We start from the raw sequence: 22,545 nt of genomic DNA, 5'->3' as shown, positions 1-22,545 counted from the left end.
TTAGGAAGAAAAATTTCCCCCACTTGAGGTTCATGTTACAACTAAGAGATTATCTCTTCCTCATTAAGTTAACATAATTGAAAATATCTTTCAGTTAAATACTTATGTCTTTTATCTGAGGTTTTACTGTTTTCAGAGGAAATGGAATGAGAATTACCTGGTCTATGACCTAAGTCAGTGCATAGGAAACATTTTTCCAAGGGAGATTCTCAAAGGAGGGGTGGGCTGTTTTGCTCTTAAATTCCTAGTTTTCTATATAGTGAATGTGTAGACAAATTACATTTTCTCTGTTGTGTATGTCTTGGGTTTCACTAATAGACATTAGTATTTTTTGCACTGTTTTTTAAATGTCAGTTACTTAAAATAAATTGAAAACATTTGTTAAAGCCAAGACTAGGATGTTGGCTTTTCAAACAACCTATTGGAATTTCAAAGCTTTTGCCTGTGCGATGCTGTTGGCAAGAACAATTTCATGAAGTCAGAAAGAAAATTTTAAACATTATGTTGGCATGGATACACATATTTGGAAATTTGCTCACTAAGATCAACTTTTGTTGTTTTTATTTTAGTTACTCATCTCTTGAATATTTTCTCTTCCTGATTCATTTTCCCAATTGTAGCAGAGTCTTCCAGATGTGTATCTAAATACTGCCCCACCCCCTTCTCCCACTATAATAAAATACACATGGCTGGACAGCTATTTTGCATGTCCTTGCTTTTCTTGCCATTAGATATGGTCATGTGATAAATTTACTTAAATGGAATTTGAGTAGTCTTGGCTTGTAAATACCTTCCACAGTGCTTCTCCAGGATGGTAGCCCACCTCTGAGATGGCTCTCAATGATTCTTGACTCCTGGTATTTATGTCCCTATGTAATCCTCTCCTCCACTGAATATGGCTTACCTATATATTGCAGAAATGACAGAATGTGATTTCCAAGTCTAGGTCATAAAAGATATTGTGACTTTCATCTGGACCTTTTAGATCACTTTCTCTGAGGGAAGCCAGCTGCCACAGGCTGGCAGGACAGCTGAGGACATTTCAAATAGCCCTATAGAGAGAGGCCTGTGTAACAAGGAACTGAGGCCACCTGCCCACAACCAGCATTAACTGAGCCACATTGAAAGCCCTAGTTGACTGTAGCTGATATCTGACTGTTAACTTATGAAAGACCTTGAGTCAGAACCATTACAACAGATATCTGACTGTAAACTTATGAAAAACCTTAAGTCAGAACCATTCACTAACCCACTTCCAAATTTCTGACCTGCAGAAACTATGAGATAGGAAATATTAAAGTGTTGATTTAAGCTTCTGAGTTTGTTATGCAGCAGTAGATGACTGATCCATCAAGTCAGCTGGATCGCAGTGCTCGTGACAATCTTAGAAGCCACAAGAAGGGTTCAGAGCTGTAATCAGCTCAGGTTCCTGGATGACCTTGTAGGGGAGAGCCTTCTCCTCGAGTTTCTCAACTCCCTACATCAACCTGGACTATTGAGAGAGAAACAAACTTCTTTAGAGCCATTACATTTTGCGGTCTAAATTTTACAATAGTTCAGCCTGTCCTAACTAATACACCAACTTTGTATTCTATTTCTTTCTTACTTTAACCCTTATGTATATATGAGGATATTATTCCTCTGAGCAAGGATTACTATTGGAATAGCTCTTTAAACACTATCAAAAACATTGTTTAAAAGGCATGTGATTAAATATTCAAAGCACATTTTCCACCTGCAAATTCTATTTTATTTGACTAGCACAGTTACAGGTGATACTGTAGTACCCCCCGGCTCCTGTGAGAGGTGGCTTGTAATAGTTTACAGCTAGCCCTCTTCTCCAGACAATTTCCATCAACCAATGGGAACCAACTCATTCAGGAAATTATGCCCTCTCCATAGATGATCCATACCAATGATCAAATAAGATGATGGTATAAAAGTCCAGCCCTGTTGCCACAAAGGATGAAGGTCTGTGGTGCTGTTTATATCCAGAGCCCTCCCCTATGTAAATTTGGCCAAGGCTATACTTTACCTAATACCAGATCCTTGCCTGGCAGCTCTTTTGCTTCCCTATCATGATCCTTTCCCCACTTTACAAGTTTTTCCCAAAGAGTGTTCCCTCAATAAACCATATGCACCCAAATCCCTATCTTAGATTCTGCTTCTGGGGAATTTGATCTAAGACTACCTACTTCCATGAAACTGAACAGGAGAGGTGAGATCGTCTCAGTTATTTACATTACTGATATATTGGATTTAGTGAAGAAAATGTATTCTCAGTCTGTAAAAAGTTAGTAAACAGAAACCTCAATTAAATAGAGTCAGAAGACCAGAAGAGGGAGCTCTCATGCCCTGCGACAATAGCAGAACCCAAGAGGAAGAAGAAAGACTCCTCTTCTTTCCTGGCAAAGACTCAGCCAATGAAAAGCCCTCTGTTTACTATAGCCCTTCCAACTTCTTTTCCCAGCTATAAAAGAGTTCTTCTCTTGCCATGCAGAACTTGCACATAGCTCGCCATGGTTGCAGACCCTGAATTACAATTCTCTGCTCATCCCAAATAAACCTATCTTTGCTGGAGAAATGTCTTGGCAGTCTGTTTGTCTTAGGTCACAAGATAACAAGTTCAAAACCTTGGGAAAGACTTAAAAACAGAAAAACAAGAGAGAAAAATTAAGAAAGCGAAAAGCTGATAATGGTGATAATCTGGAGGTATCAACAAAACTCATAAATTCTAAAATTGATCAAGAAAAAGATGCAACATAAGTCTCCGATATAAGAAATAAAAGAGAAGTTATCACTGTAAATCCTACGGACATTAAAAGGATAATAAGATAATATTACAAAAATCTGTACCAAAAAATCTGACAACTTAAAGTGGGTAAATTTCTTGAAAAATGCAATTTACCAAAGTCAACACAGATTAAGTGGAAAATACTAATAGACCTATATCTATTAAAGAAATTAAATATATTGTCAAAAACTTGTCATAACAGAGAACTCTAGATCCAGATGGTTTCACTGGTGGATTCTATCAAACAATCATTGAAGAAATAACACTAACCTTACAAAAAATGTTATAGGAAATAGAGAAGAAGGGAATAACTTCCTACTTGCTTGTGAGACCATCATAACCCTGATCTTAAAACCTGACAAAACATTACAAGAAAAGGAAGTTATCTACCAACACCTTTCATGAACACAGAGTCAGAATACTTGAAAAATTGGTTATTGACTCTGACAATATATAACAGGAATAAAATACCATGACCATCCAAGAAGGGTCTAGCCCAAGAATGCAAGGTTGGTTTAAGACTCAAAAGTCAATCACTATAACCACATTAACAGAATAAAGGAGACAAAAAAAAAAGTCATTTCCATATATGAATAAAAAACATTTGTCAAAGTGCATCACCCATTTATTAAAACACCCTTAGCAAACTAGGAATAGGAAGGAATTTCCTCAATTTCATAAAAGGCAGCTACGAAAACGTGCAACTGATACCACACTTAATGATCATGTTACCAAGTCCAAGCTCATACTGCTCACTGCATGACAGGCCAATAAATTGAGAGAAGTATTGAAGCAAGGAATAGTGACTTTATTTGAAAAGCCAGCAGACCAAGAAGATGGCAGACTAGTGTCCCAGAGAACCATCTTATCCAAGTTAGAATTCAGGCTTTTTTCGTACTAAAAGGGTAGAGGGTATGGCTGGTTGTTTAAAACTTCTTGGTGCTGGTCAGACCCCAGAGGGGTTGTGATAAACCTTTGTTCTTGCAGCTGTCCATGTAAGTCTGGTCACAATATTCCTGTAAACCTCCAGCAAGACATGTTATTCTCTGTTATGCAACTTTTTAATCTCTATATGAATGGCTTTGAGAATGGGATATCATATATATTTCAGGCCATAGGCAACATTCTTTTACAAAGGTGCAGAGCCAGCATGACTAAGCACAGGTAACAGATCACAAAGATTAGTCAGGTTTGTTCTTCTCTGTTACAGTCACACATTGAATGCTTTCCTCCTAAAATTGGGAATAAGAAGTTCCCACCTTTCCAACTTCTATTCAAACTGTAATGGAGGTCCTGGCTATTGCAGTAAGGCAAGGAAAAAAAAAAAGATTGGGAAGAAAGAAGTAAAACTGTCTCTGCATATATTTTTTAAAATTATGCTTTCCAATTTATTTTACCAGGGTTGTGAGTAAAATAAATGGAATTGTTTAAAAGTTCTTGAGTTCGAATGAACTTTCCCTTTGAGTTAGAGTTATTAGTTTCTTAGGAGTTATGTCATAGGTTATTCTAATTACAGTTGTATAACTAAACCTAGGCAAAATTGTGAGATAATAGACATTTATTTTAGTGCCTTTCTATCTTTTAGAGCTTTAAACATATCTTTCATCCATTCTAATACCTCCTTGTGTGTCCTAACCACCTAGCATCCAGAGGCAGTACACCCTCCTAGTCTCTCTTCAATAATATCGAACTCTTCAAAATCAATTTCTGGGAGAAATAAAGAACAAAGAGAGACAAAATTAAAGCCTTTGAAAGATAATACAGGAAAACATCTTCAAGGCAACAGAGTATAGAAGAACTTCTTAAAGCATAAAACGTCAAACACAGAGAAAAAAGTTGAAATGTAAACTACATTAAAATTAAGGATTTTTTTTTTTTTTTTTTTTTGCGGTACGCGGGCCTCTCACTGCTGTGGCCTCTCCCGTTGCGGAGCACAGGCTCCGGACGCGCAGGCTCAGCGGCCATGGCTCACGGGCCCAGCCGCTCCGGAGCATGTGGGATCTTCCCAGACCGGGGCACGAACCCGTGTCCCCTGCATCGGCAGGCGGACTCTCAACCACTGCGCCACCAGGGAAGCCCGAAAATTAAGGATTTTTGATCATCAAAAGATATCATAGAGTACAAAGACAAGCGACAAACTAGAAGATATTTGTAGCATGTTACTAAGATCTAATGTGTAGAATATATAAGAGCAGCTACAAATCAGTAAGAAAATGGCAAAATATTCAATAGATAAAAGGGCAAGAGACTTGACCAAATCTTTCACAAAAGAAGAAACTTAAATGGCCCATAAACACATGAAAACATGTTCAACCTAATCAGTTATCAAGAAAACGCAACTGTAATGAGATACCATTTTATACCCATCAGACAAAAATTTAAAAATTGACAATACAGTATGTTGAGCATTTGTATTACTAGGAACTCAGCTGTGCTGGTGAGAATATAAATGAGCACAAAAACTTTGAAAAACAGTTTGTCATTACCTGATAAAGATGGAACACTTTACAGCCCAGGAATTACACTCCTAGTTATATACCCCAGTAACTCTTCCTCATGTTCATCAGGAGATATACAGAGAGCATTCATGGAAGTATTGTTAGTAATAGCCCTTGTATTAGTCAAGAGCAACGGAACTAATAGGAGATACATATATACATATATATATGTGTGTGTGTGTGTATGTATATGTATATATATACATACACACACACACACACACACACACACACAGATGTATTTTAAGTAATTGGCTCATGCCATTGTGGAGGCTTGGCAAGTCCAAAATCTGATGGGGGAGCCAGCATGCTGGAGAATCAGGAAATAGCTGCAATTTGAGTCCAAAGACAGTCTGTGGGCGAACCAGGAAGAGCCAATGTTGCAGATCAAGTGCAATCTGCTGGCAGATTTCCCTCTTGCTCAGAGGAGGTCAGTCTTTTGTTCTATTCAGGCTTTCAACTGATTGAATGAGATCTACTCATATTATGAAGGGCACTCTGCTTTACTCAAAGTCCAGCAATTTAAATTTAAATCTCATCCAGAAACACCCACACAGAAACATCTAAATATCTGGGCACAATGGCCCAGCCAAGTTAACACAGAAAATTAACCATCACAGCCCCAAACTAGAAACAATCTAGATGTCCCTCAGTGGTAGACTAGATGAATAAATTATGGCTTACACATACAATAAATACTAAATTACTATTATGGTAAGCAGAATTCTAAGTTGGCCCCCCCATAATCTCTACCCCTGATGTTATACTCTGTATAATCTCTACTTGAATGCAGGCAGAATATATGACTTGCTTCTAAGAAATAGAACATGACAAAGGTCATGGGATGTTCCTCTCTTGATTAGATTATGTTGTATGGCAAGGTAATGGAATATCACCCCCATGATTGCTGGCCTTGGAGAAGCAAGCTGCCATGAGTTCTAAGGCAAGAAAATGAATTCTGTCAACAACCTGAATGAGGTTGAAAGTAGATCCTTCCCCAGTTAAGCCTCCAGATGAGAATGAAGCCTGGCTGACACTTTGACTGCAACCTGTAAGACCCTGAGGAAAGGACCGAGTTAAGTCACACCTAGACTCTTGACCCTGTGGAAACTGAGATAATAAATGATGTTTTAAGCCACTAAATTTGTGGCAATTTGTTACACAGCATATAAAACTATTGCAACTGTACAGAAATAGAAGTCAACAAATTACAGCTATATGTATCAAGATAGATTAATCTTATAAACATAATGTTGAGTCATGAAGAATACAGACAGTATAATTCCATTTGCATGATGTTTGAAAACAGATAAAACCCAACCAATGTGTAATTTAGGAAGGCATACATAAAGGGTAAAATTATAAAGAAAAGCATAGGAAAAAACTCACAGAAGTGGGAGAGTAGGTTATGTAGGTTACTTCTGGAAGAGAGTACAGGACCCACACAGAGCTTCTAAAATATTATCAATGTTCTATTTCATAACAAGAGCTCACTTTATAATTACATATACACTTTTCCGTATGTATACTATATGTTTAAAAATGAAGCTAGTATAATATTAAAAACAATTTAGTCTATAAAATATACAAAGAACATTCCTATATTTATGGCCAGCTCCCCTCCAGCCCTCCAGCCCAATTCCCTCTCCTTATGGTGGAGTGATTTGAGGTCAGAAAAACCTAAATTCAAATCTTAATTTTGTCACTTCCTTGCTGTATGATCTTAATGCAGAGCCGTAAGATCAGTATCCAGACTCCAGACTTTCCAGATGAAAGGGCTATAAGAGAACAATAATTGAAAAATCATTACCTTGTTTAAGGAAAAAAATAAATACAAAATCAGCAATTATGAGTTCCAGCTATATACATAAACACTATGTGTATATTTTTAATTAAAAAAAATTAGTGATCAACCAACAGTGTAGAGAGACTGGTACTCATATGTTGCCAACAGCATTATAAATTGATACAGTCTTTCAGTGGATTAGGTTTAACCATGTTAGAAAAATGAAATGAGATACTAAAATATTGCCATTCTTTGACTCTGGATTTCTACTTTGGGAAATTTAAGGTTATTTAAGAAAATAATCTCAAAAAGTCAGAATCAAACCAATGTGTACAGTAATGTTTAAGGTAGAAATATTTATGAAAACAAAACTTAAAGCAATTCAAATTCCTTATTCATTGTACATTATCAAAGCAGAACGCACTGACAATGAGAATAATGTGATAAATATATGCCTTGTATTGGTATATGGATATTTTATTTTATTTTTCTAATACATCTTTATTGGAGTATAATTGCTTCACAATGCTGTGTTAGTTTCTGTTGTACAACAAAGTGAATCAGCCATATGCATGCACATGTCCCCATATCCCCTCCCTCTTTTTTTTTTTTTTTTAACATCTTTATTGGGGTATAATTGCTTTACAATGGTGTGTTAGTTTCTGCTTTATAACAAAGTGAATCAGTTATACATATACATATGTTCCCATATCTCTTCCCTCTTGCGTCTCCCTCCCTCCCACCCTCCTTATCCCACCCCTCCAGACGATCACAAAGCACCATGCTGATCTCCCTGTGCTATGCGGCTGCTTCCCACTAGCTATCTACCTTACGTTTGGTAGTGTATATATGTCCATGACTCTCTCTCGCTTTGTCACAGCTCACCCTTCCCCCTCCCCATATCCTCAAGTCCGTTCTCCAGTAGGTCTGTGTCCTCCCACCCTCCCTATCCCAACCCCTCTAGGTGGTCACAAAGCACCGAGCTGATCTCCCTGTGCTATGCTGCTGCTTCCCACTAGCTATCTATTTTACATTTGGTAGTGTATATATGTCAGTGCCACTCTCTCACTTCGTCCCAGCTTCCCCCTCCCCCACTGTGTCCTCAAGTCCATTCTCTATGTCTACATCTTTATTCCTGCCCTGCCACTAGGTTCATCAGCACCATTTTATTTATTTTTTTTAGATTCCAAGTATATGGATATTTTAAGCAACATCAAATGAACAAAGAACTAAACATACATTTACATACTGTATATGATTTAAAATATCGCAGAAGCACTGAAAGTATCAGAGATAGTTAAAACAATATAAATAGTTGTGTTAGGTTGATGGGAAAGTTGAAGTGATTATGATTTTAACAATAAGTGGGTAATGTAATCTGAGGAATACATGTAATGATGGAATTTCAGGCAGTGTTATAGACAGATGGTGAAGCTATTTGTGCAGGAGGTGGGGGTGGTAGGGGAAAGGGGGACCTAAAATTTCACCACATGGAAAGTTTCTATAATCAGAGGGTTTTCTCTGGGTTGTGCAGGCGGTGGCCCCAAAAGGGGAGAATCATACAGAAGATTTCTCAAAGGGAAAAAACTGGAAGAACCATACTTAGAAAAATGTTATTGTAAGTTAATTTCTCTTTAGGGTGTAAACTGTTTTCTTTTCCTTTGGTTCTTTTACTTATTTTTTTCTAAAGCAATTGCAACTTAATAATTTACTTCAGTGTATGAGAGACTCACAGCTTTCCAAGGTGAGTCTGAATCCTGTGTGCCTTGGTCTGGCTAATTTGTTTCATTTCAACACTGAGAGATGTCTGAAAAGTGTATCAGTGGAAGAACATAATCAGTCATTCATAGACTGGTACTTTATGACAGCCACATAAAGGTGCTTCTGTTGTGAGTCTTATCTCAATAAGTAATTTTAGTAAATTTAGTAGTTTAGTAAATTAAAGCCAAAAAACAGATGAAGTGCCATTCCCAACCACAGGCATAAAAGAAGGCCAGGGAGGCAGAGGAGAGGGTTTCATGGCTATTGCAGCTTTCAAATTAGAGCAGATTAGAAATGAGGAAGAAGGCACCGCCTCCTTGATCTGAATCAATAAAGTATAGGTGTTCTGCTTAGAGAGAAAATGATTGCAGATAAAAGTGTTATAAATCCAAGAGCTTTATGACTTCAACACTTCTCTCAGTTTCTCCAGTTATAAAATAAAATGAGAAATAGCTCCCTCTCTCTGCCTCTCTGCCATCCCTCTGTACCTGCACCATTCATACATCTGGAACATATTGTGACTGTAGGTTATAGAAATCAATGATTTTTTTTTTTTTCTTCAGAGCACTATGTACAGAAGTTGTCCCTGCCGTCAAGTGGCTTATTACACTTTAATCAAGAATACCCTCTGTTCCTTAGGAGTCATGTGCTTTCTACCCAAGTATTTTTAGAGAGATTTTTAAATCACAAAGAGTGATAAAACAGTGAATGCATTTTTAAACTTAATTTTCCATGGTATTAAAATTGTAAGACGTATAAATATATCCCAGAGACAATCAGTTTTTACCTTTAAGCAGCTCATGACTTTAAAAAAAAATGCTTTTAATATCACAAGGTCTATGATGTAATCTCCCTAATAAGATCACTTAATATCAAGTTGCTCAAATGTGCACATGACCTTTTAAATAGAATTCCATCTCTTAATACCATGAACTGTTAGGATTAAATTTCATATACATTATCTGAGAAGTCTACATACTACTAACAAAATAATTTTCAAAAAAACCTTATTCTTTTGTTTCCAGATATATCTTGATATATTTTTTCTTAAATTGCAGTATCTACAAAGCCCTTTAGAATCTAAAGTTTAGATAATGTCACAAACTATACAAAGGAATTAGTAAGTCTTTCCAGCAGCTGTTCTTCCATTTCCCTTGGCAGCATCAGCTGGCAGGCACAGTCAGTAGCCAAATCCATTTAATGTTAGGTGTGACTCTGAGAGAACACTGATGACCTTACTGGAGCAGTGGGTCTGATGTTCTGAGGAATGATCAGGTAGCAGAGCCATATAGAGGCTGCATATACCATCCTTGCACCAAGCTTTATTTGATGTATGGTTTGAAATTTCTTTGGATAACAACTTGCAGGAAGGGAGAGCAGCTCAGGAAAAAAGTCCTAACATTGGACAGATCTAGATTCACATTCTCGCTCATCACAACATCAACCCCTCCAAGCCCTGTTTACTCATCTGTAACATGAAAATACAAGCAATACCAATTCCACAGCGTTGTTTGAGGATGAAAAGGATATAAATAACCTATCTGACTTAAAATAGAAGCTCAAGAAATGTTAGTTCCTTTCTTCCCATTTGTCTGGGTCATGCTGGTCTTAATAAATTTTCAGTTCATTTTCTTTTTTATAAATTTACTTATTTGTTTTTGGCTGTGTTGGGTCTTCGTTGCTGTGTGCGGGCTTTCTCTAGTTGCGGCGAGTGGGGGCTACTCTTCACTGTGGTGCGTGGGCTTCTCATGCAGTGGCTTCTCTTGTTGCAGAGCATGGTCTCTAGGCACGCAAGCTTCAGTGGTTGTGGCACACAGGCTCAGTAGTTGTGGCTCGTGGGCTCTAGAGCACAGGTTCAGTAGTTGTGGCGCACGGGCTTAGTTGCTCTGCGGCATGTGGGATCTTCCCGGACCAGCTGGAACCCGTGTCCCCTGCATTGACAGGCAGATTCTTAACCATTGTGCCACCAGGGAAGTCCCTCAGTTCATTTTCAATTATAGTCTTCTTAGATTCTTTACAGTCTAGTTTATGTGATGCAATTGATAGCATTGTGCTCTGTGTCCTTAATGCAGGGACTGAGTATACAGTTTCCCTGGTGCTGCTTGGTACATTACCCAGACATTCTACAAGTTCATGGTTGTGTCATTGTGGAGAGCATACGATACACAATCCATCAACATTTTTATGTCTTCTTGTACGTTTTTTTTTTGTTGTTAGTTACCACTGCTCTGGGGTTTTGTGCTGATGAACTAAAGCTAATCTCATTAGAATTTTGTAGGTTAAAATAGAAGCCTCATAGCAATAACAGGCTGCATAAAATAGATTGAACAAGACTAGACTTTTAGTGCAGCCTCCTTCCACAGTGAGAGGATATAGATCAGGCAGGGTACCATAAACTCTGATGTGACCATACCATAATGGTCCTTTGGACCTGTTCCATAATGAAGCCCAGACCTATTTAACAAAACACTGGTTCTCCCTATAATGCTCAGAAAGCATCATCTACAATTTACATGGCACTTTAATTAAGAAGACCACTACAAGGATGAACTGGAATATAGACATTGAAATATAAACTTTCATTCCTCTCCTCCTTCCTTCCTTCCTTCCTTTTCTTCTTCCCCTTCTTCATTTCTTTCTTCACATTTTATCTTTTAACAGAAAGAATAACAGGCTACTGACAAAAACACACATGACAATAAGACGAACTATTAGAGATTGAGGAGGCTAATATCACTGGATATGCAGTCAAGAAATTCCTCTAGGTTTAGCCGAGTGTTAGAGATCAGGACCGAGGCAAGCCCAATCTCTAAGATATGCCTGAAATGTGATGAAAAATTTATGTGAAGTTCAGCTATTTCATATCATTCAGTTTGCTTTTCTTTTGTTAAATTTAACTCTAATATTTTTTATTAACCAATAACTGTTGTGTGATCCAATTTTAATAACATCTTTATCTTCTTTTATACGTATATAGGCATAGAGAGATGTCTAGAATAACATTCACTGAAGGTTAGCAATGGTTAATTTCTGAGTGGTAAGAGGGAGTAATTTTTTTGCTTTACTTGTTATACTTTTCTTAATTGCTTGAATTTTTAAAATGAGCATGTATCTTTTTAAAAAAAATCAAAATCATTATACTTAAAAAAAAGAAAATCATCGAAAACAATGATTTTCTGCTTATCCAGCTTTCGGTTAAAAGTGACAAATATGGAATGAGAGTTTACATTGTTAAGCTGTTAAATATTAAGAGAAGAAAAGTGTAAATATTGTACTTACCCAGGTGAAACAACAAAATTTAAGATGCAATGTATCAAAGTCAGAAATCAAATTAGACAAGAAAAGGAAAGAAATAAATATTAAGCGTGTGAAATACGAAATACCTTAGTTCTGCTAAGGCCATTTCCTGCTCAATTAAACAATTAAATAAAACATTTACTGTATTATAACACTTGATTACCAGAGATTCTTGGGAGAAAACCAGCCTAGAAAAAAAAAGAAGGTCCCAGGGGCCTAAGACTGGTTCCCCAGCTAGTCCTTGACAGCAACACAAATGATGTCTTTATTTGTGCTTTATCTCAGTGTTTTTGAAGGAGCCACTTACAGCAGAGTGAGAGGAGTTGCATAACATTAGAAATTTTGTTACTGATCATTAGAGTCAACCTTTGGCCAGAAACTGTCAATGTTATTCCCTGTGGGCAGGCATCCAGAAATCTCTGACTTCCTAGAGTGAGGTCTTGAACCTGAACTTCTTACTGCATTATTGAAATTGTGGTTCTAAAAGAGCATCACTTGCAGGAAGAGTTTCTACAAACAACAGCAGCCAGTCACCAAATGCAAAGTACTCATGGTTACACCTTTAGATTAGAGCTGTAAACACAGAGAACGATCATATCTTCCCATATAGAATATTCTTTGTGGCTTAAAAACAAACAGTAGATAATACATGGCAGAAGGAAAATTCACTTAGGTAGCAAATTCACTAATTTAAGGTATCTATTTACAAATTTGTTGTGAAACCCAATCATTTATTAAAGACAGATTCATGCCTCTATTTCTTGAAAGTGATAGAAGTTTTACAGTAAACTTAAAACGTATGAAAATCAAATGAAGACACCGATGACTTAAATCCAGGCAAGCCTATCTGTCTTTAAAGTGTAAGTGAAATCCAAAGTGTTGGTGAGAATGTAGAGAAATTGGAACTTTCATACACTTTTAGTGGGTGTATGAATTGGTAAGACCACTTTGGAAAACTGGCAGTATCTCCTAAAGCTGACTGTACACATGCCCTATGACCCAGCCATTCTACTCCTAGGTATGCACTCAACAGAAATGCAGCAAATGACATATGAACATATTTGTAGAAGCACTTTTTCTAATGACCTCAAAGTGGAAATGACCCAAATGCTCATCAACAGTAGAATGAATAAACAGTAGTATGGTCACACAGTGGAATACTGTACAGCAGAGAATGAACAAACTCTATACACCATTGTGAGTGAATCTCATAATGTTGATCAAAAGAAGCCAGATACAATGTAGTACATACTGTGATTCCATTTGTATAAATTGCGAAAACAGGCAAGACAAATCTATGACGTTAGAAGTCAGGATGGTGGTTATCCTTGGGTTTAAAATTGTGAAAGGGGTGAGGGAGATTTCTGGGAGCTGGTGATGTTCTATTTCTTGCTCTGGGTGCTGGTTAGATACGTGTATTCAATTTGTGAAAATTCAACGACCTGTACACTTAAGATATATGTACTATTCTGTTTATCTGTTGTATTTTAATAGAAAGTTAAAAAACAAAAATGTAAAAATATTTATTCTTTATGACAGATTTAAATTGCCCTCACTTATTACTATGTCTATAGCTATGAATATAATCAGTATTTGTTGTTCAGGCAATATTTGGTCTTTGATCAAGGTACAGATTAAAAAATTCAAATATACATATGCTTGAAAAATCACCATTTATTTTTAAAAGTGATAGGATTGAACATAAATAGACAAAAATTGAATTGCTTTCTCATTTGTCACAAACAGCCCAGCCTTTTTCATTTCCCACTTCTAGATTTAGCTGATATCAGGCAAATCTATGTGCATGGGGGAAAAGGTGGTGGTAATCTCATGAATAATCAATTGTCAATAGTAGTCATAATGAAAAATAAGGACCTGAGTATTAGAAACACCATTTACTGAACACTTTGTTGTAATATTATAGATAAACCAAGTATTATAAGTGAAACAAAGTGAGTAATACAGTCATCTCCCTGAATCAGGCTGAAGAAGGATTTTCACCTGAAATACTGAGACTCAGCTTTCAAATTCAAAAGCCAGACAGTTAACTAGAATAAGTAAAATAGGCCAGATGAAATACAATGGGGTCTGGTGATGGGGTTTGGGAAAACCATAGAACCCACAAAAAGTGGTTCTCAGAGTCTGTCCCCAGACCAGAAACGCATCAGGAACTAGGTAGAAATTCAAATTATCAGACCCCAACCAAGATCAACTGAATCAGAGACTGAGGGTGGAGCCCAGCAATCTGAGTTTTAATAAGCTTGATTCTGACATGTGTTCATGTATGAGAACTATTGATTTAGATGTATTCTGATTCAAATATTTTAAAAAATCATGTGGGTTTAAAAAAAATCATCTGGCCAGATTTGGCCACAGGCTACCAGTTCATAACTTCTGATGAGAATCATATAAAAAACATAAACTTGAATTTTGTATGTCAATTCTGTAATTCCCTTTTATAAGATAAAGAGAGATAGTATGTGGTAATGCTTGAACCTAAGTTTTCTCCTCCCTAGTATTCAGGCATATCTGGGCATTCCTGGGGTCTGGTGGAGGTGGGCCCTCTGGAATTCTATTTATAAGACAACTCAAGTTGCTTCCAAGGAAGAACTAACCCAGTAGAAGAAAGAACCAAATTACAGAGGTTGCATTAAGGGCAGCAGGTGGAGTTGAATATATCTGAGTACATCATGGTGTCTGCCACTCAGATTGTTTGCAGCCCAGCCTGGTGGACTCATTCATTCTTTCAACAAATAGCTATTGAACAGTCTGTCCCTGAGTCCTGTGACCCCAGCACAGCTGTAATATAAGATCTAGTAAGAGCTAATGGAGCTGTTTGTTTTGTTTTGCTTTGCTAATCTTAGGACACAGGGAGTGCAGCTTATCAGTGGTATGACTGTTGGTGCCAGGACTGTCAACACTTCCGATGCCTTGTCCGATGATGTCCGATGGACATCAGCCTTGCAGACCTCCTAGCATACAGTGGCAGTGCCTTTGGTGAGCAGCGATGACATAGCTTGGAAGTTGGCAGCAGCTGTTTTTAACAGGCAAGGAGAACTCTGAATACCATTTGGCAGCCTATTCTTGGAGCGCACATGCGACATCCCTGGGTACCCTGATTTAGGGGCAGTAGAGGATGAACCCTCTAGCAGAGGTAAAGAAATGCTATTTTGTAGCTATGGTTCTTACTATGTGTAACATAAGTTACACATGGAAAAACACTGAGTCCTCAATGGAATCTATGACTTTTTTTTTTCTTTTTTGACTTGGCAGCATTTAAAGAAACTACATGTTGCTTTTTGTGATAAGGTTAAAGTATGTGCTTGCAGTGAACAAGGTAGACTTAAAGATCAAATCTCAAACATTTGGTTTCCTTTTTTAAAATAAAACGCGGTGAGATTATTGTAGGCTTTGGGACATGAGGTTTGAAAAATCACAGCACACATTACTAATTTTTTTCTCTCTCTCAAAACATCCCTAAAAAATGAAACAATATTGCTGATGAGCTGTTTTTTGGCACCAACAAGCAGCTTACTGCAAAGGAAAAAGAACTTTGGAAACAGCCACTCCTTTCCTGCCAGAATTTTGAGAGATGGATGACCTTTTCCTTCATTTCTGCAATGCCTATAGGCTGCAGATTTTCAGTAACTTCCTGAAATCCCAAATTGAATTCTATTAAAAACATATTTGTTATTCTACACAAAAAAAATGTTTGGAGTTTGGAGACCACAAATCGCTGTAAGACCTATGGAATTCCTCAAAGTAACCAGAATTTTCCAGAAAGAGTCAAGTAGTTGCTACACTACATTTAACTCAGTGTTTTATGACACCTAATGAGCAAGGTGTGTGGTATGTCAATATTCCAACTAGGTAGCAATACCTTGCTATTGATTTATGTAATATATATACACGTATATATATATATCTTGCAGATTTCCAATTTTCTGGTAGAGCCATATTTTTTTTCTTGATTGCTATTTGTTTGAAACCCATTTTTTTAAGCCCAAGCAAATTGAGTTATTTTATTTTGATACTTCACTTCTAGCCAACCCAGAGTATCCACAGTGGAATGTGAGTTAGGAGGTGGGGGCAGGGATCAGGAGATTTGAGTTCTAACCAGCCAAGTTTCCCTGGACAGGTCAGTTCCCGCTTTGATGCTCAGTTTCACTCTTGGTAAAGTTGGAGGTGGGACAAATTGACCCAGAGTTCTGTGATTAGTCCAAAGTTCTGTGACTAGGGTTCCACATTCCTTAACCTCTGGATTATGAGAGCTCTCCCTGAAGAATCCTAATGACGGATTCAGTATTTGAAGGAGAAAAATTCACCTTGAGAGGACTTTCAGAAGCTATTGATATTACATATTTTTTTTTTTTAGAGAGAGAGCTGGGGTAATTTTCTGTGTACATTTGGGCATAAGTGACGGGTGTTGTTAGCAATCAATCAAAGGCTTATTTCTATATTAACTTAATAGAATTTAGTTTCCTGGAATGCAAATTAGTAACAGGAATATGAAACATTTATTTGATTCTGTTTTTATAATGTTTATTTCCTCCATGCCCTCTCCTTCCAACTCTCACCTGGCCTCTTCTCCCTAACCCTTTTTACACATGATTTTATACTTGGGTTATCAGCTTAATCTCAAATTCAGCTCTTCTCGCGTTACTTTCCTGCTCAAAACCTTAATACCTTTCTGTTTACTGCATTGTAAAATACAAACTCCTCATGGCACACAGAGTCCTGTACCATCTGACACAGTGCAGCGTCCCACCATTGTGGCCCATTACTCCTTTTACCTTAGCCTTTCAAGTTCCCTGCTCTTTCTTTCCATGCCCAGAATTTTTCTGGCTCTCTGCCTTTGTCGCATTGATTCTTGCTTCCTGTTTTCACTTGTTCAGATTCTACCTATTCTTAAAATTTAAGGCCAAGGTTCTGCTACCAGCTTTTCTTGATCTCTCCTAAATGTAGGCAACCTCTTTTTTCTGAGCTCCCATGGCAACTTACCTGCTTTTCTCTCATAGCAGTTATCACTTTCTACTCTATATTTCTACTCTACTCTATAAATATATTACAGATATTTATGTTCATATCAATCTTCCTCACTAGATAATCAGCTTTATGAAGTCAGAAGCAATGTCTGTTCCATATTTGTAGCCCTCGAAGTACCTGGCATGTAGCAGTTCCTCCACAAATGTTTGTTCGATGAATAAAAAATATCAGAGCAGGGCTTCCCTGGTGGCGCAGTGGTTAAGAATCTGCCTGCCAATGCAGGGGACACAGGTTTAAGCCCTGGTCTGGGAAGATCCCACATGCCACAGAGCAACTAAGCCCGTGTGCCACAACTACTGAGCCTGTGCTCTAGAGCCCACGAGCCACAACTACTGAAGCCCGAGGGCCTAGAGCCCGTGCTCCGCAACAAGAGAAGCCACTGCAATGAGAAGCCCGTGCACTGCAACGAAGAGTAGCCCCCACTCGTCGCAACTAGAGAAAGCTGCTCGCAGCAACAAAGACCCAAAGCAGCCAAAATTTAATTAATTAATTTTAAAAAAATCAGAGTTACCATGGGAAATTTCTCCATTTATCTATTATCTATCTGGCTATCTATCTATCCTATAATTTTTCAGCCTATTTCTGGTTTCAGTGAGGAAAATCAGGAAAAAAAGAAAAATGAGAAAGGTACAATAACTTAAACCACTGGTTTAGCATGTAATTAATATCTAGTTCCCCTCCTTCAAGCATTGTGCTGTAGTCAGCTTTCAAAAGTGATTTAGGTTCACATGAGTTTGTGTACTGTGATGTTCAAATATTTGTTAAAACTGATGCAACTCTATGAAAAAGATCAACACTAACTCTGCAGATGCGTCATACAAATTTTAATCTGGTGAGGTGAAGAATTCACTTGAGGCATTGCTACATGTGGGGCACTGAAAAAAGTTGTGGCCTTTTTTTCTTTCTTTGCGGGGGTGGGGCAAAGAACAGCCATTCAATGGAAAACAGACGGATGACTGACCATTGGGCTCATGATAGATATAGATATATATACACACATATATATTAAAGTGGTTATATATTTATATATATATATAATGCTATATATTAATTACATAATATTTATATAGTATATACAATATATAAATGTATATTTGTATATATAAAAAAGACTTTATTCATTTCTATACCTTTTGTGATATTTACCAAGTTTTGGACAAATTCTTTATCTTAAAATTAATCTTGGGACTTCCCTGGTGGTCAAGTAGTAAAAAATCCACCTTACAACGCAGGGGATGTGGGTTTGATCCCTGGTCAGGGAACTAAGATCCCACATGCCATGGGGCAACTAAGCCTGTGCGCCACAACTACTGAGCTAGTGCTCCTCAGTTAGAGAGCCCACATGCCACAAACTACAGAGCCCATGCGCCCTGGAGCCTGTGTGCCACAACTAGAGAGAGAGAAGAAAAAAACCCCGCACGCCACAACTAGAGAGATACCCGTAAAGATCCCACTGCCTCAGTGAAGATCCCGCATGCCACAACTAAGACCCGATGCAGCCAAAAAAAAAATTAAGTAAATAATAAATCTTAAAATAATAAAATTAATCTTAAGAGCCTCACATCACATACTTGAAATAAAAGCTTTTATTTGTATATTGGCTTATAATTTTTCAAGCACTTCCATCCTTATTAACTCATTTGATTCTCATGTTTTATTTCCAGACATATATTTTATACCTATTTATAATTGTTCATCCATCATGAAAATGGAAAAATTCCATTTCTTATAAATGCAGTGGATTTGTCTGCTGGTCCTTTATTTGCTTCACTCTTCTCTTTCTAATATATTTTATCCATATAGCAACAGTTTTCCTGACTTTCTACATCTGTAGTTCTTCCTGTTTCTGATTTCCCACTCTTTATTTTTAAGATGCTGATTTGTTCTTCATCTTTCTCCTTCCTCTGAGAAAGACCCATAAGTTTTTTCTTTGGAACTGTAATTCAACTCTTCCTTCCCCTTAATCTTTTTTTTTAAGGCAATGCCAATTTTTTTTTTTTTAATTTATTTTTGGCTGTGTTGGGTCTTCGTTTCTGTGCGAGGGCTTTCTCCAGTTGTGGCAAGTGGGGGCCACTCTTAATCGCGGTGCGCAGGCCTCTCACTATCGCGGCCGCTCTTGTTGTGGAGCACAAGCTCCAGACGCGCAGGCTCAGTAATTGTGGCTCACGGGCCTAGTTGCTCCGCGGCATGTGGGGTCCTCCCAGACCAGGGCTCGAACCCACGTACGCTGCATTGACAGGCAGATTCTCAACCACTGCGCCACCAGGGAAGCCCCCTTCCCCTTAATCTTGACTGACTCCAAAGATATTTAGTTGTAACCCATGCAATGGTGGTTGCTGCCCCTTAACTTGAACATTTTTATTGGAGAATCATTGTTTGCTAAAACATTTAGTAAGATATTTTTGTTTTATATTATATTTAATACAAACCATATTTATTAATTTGTTCTCTTATTTTCTATAGCTTCAAAGATTGTTTTAATACTCAGATTTATTGTTTATTCTTTTATAAATATACATCTCCTTTAAGAGTTCTTTGATAATTTCCTATCACACTTTTTAGGTCCTCAGTCTTTACATTCCATTGATAATCCTTCATCATACTTCTGGAAAGACATCTGTCTTCTATATTTACAAATCTTTCTTTAGCAGGATTTGCTGTTTCATCTTGGGCAGGGTGGAATTTGAAGCTTGATCTCTAATTGTTGCATTTTCTTCCCTTTCAGAGTGAATGCCCATTCTTTTTTTTTCAGCCACACCACGCAGTGTGTGGGATCTTAGTTCCCTAAGCAGGGATCGAACCTGCACTCCCTTCATTGGAAGCACAGAGTCTTAACCACTGGACCGCCAGGGAAGTCCCGATGCCCATTCTATACTTTACAGATTTAGTGCTATCATATTCCTCTTTATGTCCCATTGTTTTATTATTATTGGCATCCATACCTGTTTTTTTTTTTTTTTTTGCGGTACGCAGGCCTCTCACTGTTGTGGCCTCTCCCGTTGCGGAGCACAGGCTCCGGACGCGCAGGCTCAGCGGCCATGGCTCACAGGCCCAGCCGCTCCGCGGCATGTGGGATCTTCCCGGACCGGGGCACGAACCCGTGTCCCCTGAATCGGCAGGCGGACTCTCAACCACTGCGCCACCAGGGAAGCCCCATACCTGTTTATATTGCTTATTCTTTATATGTTTTAAATGCTCACATTCCTTTTTTTTTTTTTTTTTGGCCAAATGATGCCATTTAGCTATCACTGCATAACAACACCTCCTTTTCATATCTTCCCCTGAAGTTTCTTGGACTTGGCTGGCACTTTCTTGTGAGAGGGTCTACACACCATAACACCAGAAAGACCTATGGTCACATGAAGCTTTAACTAGCTCCCTTCTTTCCTCATTTTTTCCTGGAGAGTGGGGATTGGGTTCATGTGCCAATGTAACATCCTTACCTATTTTAGCAGTTTAACTGGCACTTTCCGGCTCTTCGTAGGAGAAAATCATCATTGGTCCATGCCCAAAACTTTTCTTTATCTAAACAAAACAAGTAGTCTTCTTCTGACCTTCCTTTGGTGTTTTAACCCCTCTCTCTCTAGTCCCTTTTCTTTTGCTTACCTTGTACCATTTGATTATACATGTGAATCCTTCAATGGACTGCAAACTCTTTTGAAGACAAAAGCTAGATTGTATTTTTGCTACCTTCCACATCCTAATGCTGCAGCACAGCTGAAAAGGCAATAACAGTCATGATCTGGAGCTGTGAGCTAAACCAGTAGAAGCAGACTTGAACCTTTGTACTCCAGAAGCAGGGGAAGCAGGACTGTAAGCTGTTGTCTAGTACGATTTGCTTGGGGAAAAAAAGCCAAAGAGAAGATGAACCTTGTGGAGATTCTGCCCCCAGCAAGCCAGGAGGACAAGAAGACAATACCCATCACGTCACCACCATCCTACCCATGTCACCATGATGGGATTGGAGCTTTCTCCTCCAGTCACTTTTCAGCTCCAGGCTGGCTCTGGACCTGTGTTTCTCAGGCCAGGAATGTTATGATGCTTCAGGCTGTCCTTCAGACAGGAGCCCTGAGAGGAGGAGTAAGTGGAGGAGTAGGAAAAGGAGGAAGAGGAGGAACATAATGATGATGTAGATGTATCCCTAGAGGAGGAGACCCCTGTCAAACAAATCAAGAGGCTAGTACCCCAGAAACAGACGAACATTACTGAGGAAGAAAAGGTGGAAAAAGAAGAGAAGCAGTGAGAACCAGTCTTAAAGACAAGAGCCCTGTGAGAAGGGCCAAACCTGAAAAGCTGGGATCCAAGAAATGAGGAACCAGGAATGGCTTAGCTGCAGTGACTGAGAGAGGGTCTGCAAGTGGGCCTTCCTTGGAGTGCGCTGCAAACTTAGGGTGAAATACAAGAGCCGTCACCCCCAGCTATCTAGTTTCAGCAGCACCTGGAGAGAAGAGCCCTGACCTCAGCGCTACAGTAAAGTTTGCTTTGCTAGGAAAATTTTTTTTAAGTATCCAACACTTAGCACAGTACATTATACATTATAATGTTTTTTTTAACATCTTTATTGGAGTATAATTGCTTTACAATGGTGTGTTGGTTTCTGCTTTACAACAAAATGAATCAGTTATATATATACATATGTTCCCATATCTCCCTCTTTCATCTCCCTCCCTCCCACCCTCCCTATCCCACCCCTCCAGGCGATCACAAAGCACCGAGCTGATCTCCCTGTGCTATGCGGCTGCTTCCCACTAGCTATCTACCTTACGTTTGGCAGTGTATATATGTCCATGCTTCTCTCTCGCTTTGTCACAGCTTACCCTTCCCACAGTACATTATACATTATAATGTTTCAGCAAAATATTTGTTAAATAAGTTTTTTTTGTTGTTTATCTTAAGTTCATCAGGTAGCTACTTCTCACTTTTTGCCATACCACTGGAACTTTTGTCTTACTTCTCTTTTGCCAGTTTTCTAACAGTATTTCTGCAAAACTGCATTACTGTGGGTACAGGGTTGCCTTTTGGATGATGAAAATGTCTTGGATCTAGTTAGAAGTGATGATTGCTCAATACAGTGAAATGTGCTAAATGCAACTGAATAGTACACCTTTTAAAATGTTAATGGTTAATTTATGTTATATGAATTTCTCCTCAATTAAAAAAAAACTGCATTACTTGAGTTAGTAACACAAAGAACTACCACTTTGTAAACAGTCTCATTCTTGTCTTTTTTTTTTTAATCTTTTTTTTATTATTCTTATCTTTTAAAATGCTGCCAATACTTCTCTTGCAGGGACCTGGCTCTTTCACCTTTCTCCCACATGCCACTGAAAACAACAGCGAAAGGTGGGTCCGGGCGACCATCT

General features: G+C 38.1%; 1 pseudogene; it reads left to right on the top strand.

Annotated features, from left to right (window-relative positions):
- The first annotated feature begins 15,077 nt into the window (after positions 1–15,077).
- Positions 15,078–21,493, top strand: LOC113633476 (nucleoplasmin-2 pseudogene; annotated as a pseudogene).
- The last annotated feature ends 1,052 nt before the right edge of the window (positions 21,494–22,545 follow it).

The sequence above is a fragment of the Aethalodelphis obliquidens genome, unplaced genomic scaffold (genome assembly GCF_003676395.1).
Source record: "Aethalodelphis obliquidens isolate GAN/ISIS:26980383/991018 unplaced genomic scaffold, ASM367639v1 scaffold40, whole genome shotgun sequence".
NCBI classification, from domain to species: Eukaryota; Metazoa; Chordata; class Mammalia; order Artiodactyla; family Delphinidae; genus Aethalodelphis; species Aethalodelphis obliquidens.
The sequence above is the reverse complement of the archived record's forward strand: the minus strand, read 5'-3'. Positions and strand labels throughout refer to the sequence as shown.